Here is a 2,498-nt window from a genome sequence, read left to right on the forward strand (position 1 = left end):
AAAGAATGCAAAGATACCAACTGCTGTATTACAGAGGTTAATTCTGAGTGGCCTGACAGCAGATTGCTTCTGTTTTGTTTTAACTTTATTTTGTTTTGTGTTTTGTGTTTTTTTTCCTCTGTGTGCTTTGCATGTGTTCTGCAATAAAGACCTATGACTTCCGGAATTAGAAAAGTTATTTTTGGCTGCCACTGTCACAGAAGGCATGAGGAGATAAAAAACAGGCAGATGGCAGACACTAACAGCTTTTCAGAGGGGGTTCCTTCAGATTCCTTGGAAGCTGCTGAAGAAACTACAAGTACTATGAAGAAGGTCACAGGTCAGGTGATGCAGAGCCCTCGAGCTCTGGTAGCCTAGCAGGGACCGCTTGGCAGTGGCTCCCACACTACTCCCAGCTACATCAGGACTTTGTCCAAAGCAGTAAAAAAAAAAAAAAAAAACAAAAAAAAGAATCAACACATTGGAACGACTTCAGGTGAAGTGTGCTCGCGGAGAAGCCAAGTTCTACAAAGAGGAGAAGAAGTACAAGGCACTGTACCAGCCTCTCACTGACAAGGGAAGGGTTGGTTAGGTGACATTCAGCCAACAGACAAAGAATCAGAAGTGCACAGTGAGAATGAAGAGTAAGACAAATTGGCTGGAGACATGCAAGATAAACTAGTTACAGCATCAGCAGAAGCACCAAACCCCAAAGGAGTTTTGGAGTCTGGTTCACCATCTTCTTTTTCTTTCCCCCCCAAATTTTGTATTGATTTTTTTTGAGAGAGAGACATTGATTTGTTGTTCCACTTATTTGTGCATTCATTGGTTGATTCTTGTCTGTGCCCTGCCTGGGGATGGAATCCGAAAACTTGGTGTATGGGATGATGCCCTAACCAACTGAACTACCCGGCCAGGACCATGGTTCACCATCTTCCAAAACACGGCTATGCTCAGTCAGCCCAGGAAGATGATGCGGCCATCCTGAAATACCTACGAGATGTTAGGGGAAGTTTTCAGACCCTGGACAGCCTGTTAGAGTTCCGCTTGGAACGCAATGACTACTTTCCCAATTCAGTCCTGAGAAAAACATACGAGATGAAGTCAGAGCCAGATAAGGCCTACTACCCCTTTTCCTTTGAAGGTCCTGAAATAGTTGACCTGACTGGTGCACTATTGACTAGAAAAAAGGAAAATGCGTTAAAACGATCCAGAAAAAGCAGGAACACAAGGGTTGAGGCACTGTCAGAAAAATTACCAAGCAAGTCCCCAGCGATTTGTTTTTCAGCGTCTTCAGTCTGTTCCAGAAAGCATCTGGCAATGAAGACTCACTGGGTGAAGATTCCCGAGACCTGAGCCTCCGGCTTGAGCTCGGACAATTCTTCCACAAGCAGATCGTCCAGCGAGCAGTGCAGGACTTCACGGGTGAGGCCACAGAGAATGATGACAATGTTGAGGAAGTTGAGGAGGGAGAGGGGGAGGAATTAGAAGTAGATGAGGAGGGAGACGATGAGGATGATGCCACAGTGAACCCCAAGAAGGAGCCCAGCCAGCCCTTCGAATGCAAGCATCAGTGAGCAGCGAGGACCTGACACTGTGTGGCGTTCACACCTGACCTGTTTTCAAGTGCACGGTTTTCACTTTCACTTTTCCTTTTCTCTTATTATTTTGCTTAACCTGTACAGTGGCAAATGCATTCCAGAAACAGGAGGTTTAATTCCAGCACCCTCTAAGGCCTCTGGTGCAGTTCAGTAGACTTTCCCAGGCCCTCCTTGGGGTGAGGGGGCAGGGTGTAGAACACGTGGAGCCCAAAGCAGATGCCCGGGGAGCTTCTGCTTTCATCTCTCACTTAAAGTCAACACAGGTTAACAGTTTGTTCTAGGTAGCAGTGAATCAAATTCCAAAATGTGGAAAATTCCACAGGACAAATGACACAGTTTCAACAAACAATGCTTTAAAAAAAGAGAGAAAGGCAACTGTCAGATGAAAGTAGAGGTGAGAATCGCAACCAAATGCCCTGGGTGGTGTTCATTTGCATCCTGATTTGAACAAACCAACTATAAAAATATGTTTTTGAGATAATTAGAGAAAAATAAATATAAACCAGGCATTGAATATTACAAGGAATTACTTATGTTGTTGAATGTGATGATCCTGTGGTTAGTGTTTTTAAGTCATTACTTTAGAGATAATTACTGAGGTATTTGCATGTAAAATTATATGATATCCGAGATTCACTCCAGCAAAAACATAAGTGGGAAAACAGTAGAGACAAGAATGCTGAATGGTAGGTCTTTGTGGAAGAGAACTTGGCCCCTGAAGTTTTATACCCAGGTAGCTGCTCCTCTATCTGGGAGAGAGGACTGATTTGATTTTTTTTTTAATCTCCAATTTATTGTACACCAGTATTTTAGTAAAATACAATAAAAGTGAATTGCCAAAAATTAAATGATAAAAAGCCAGACATACAACATACAATCCAATTTTTAATGGATTCAGCACATAAAATTATATTTCAA

General features: G+C 42.8%; 1 pseudogene; it reads left to right on the forward strand.

The window, feature by feature from the left end:
- The first annotated feature begins 228 nt into the window (after window positions 1-228).
- Window positions 229-1,556, forward strand: LOC112322566 (nucleosome assembly protein 1-like 4; annotated as a pseudogene).
- Window positions 1,557-2,498: the final 942 nt, after the last annotated feature.

Source organism: Desmodus rotundus, chromosome 10, assembly GCF_022682495.2.
Source record: "Desmodus rotundus isolate HL8 chromosome 10, HLdesRot8A.1, whole genome shotgun sequence".
In the NCBI taxonomy this organism is placed as follows: domain Eukaryota; kingdom Metazoa; phylum Chordata; class Mammalia; order Chiroptera; family Phyllostomidae; genus Desmodus; species Desmodus rotundus.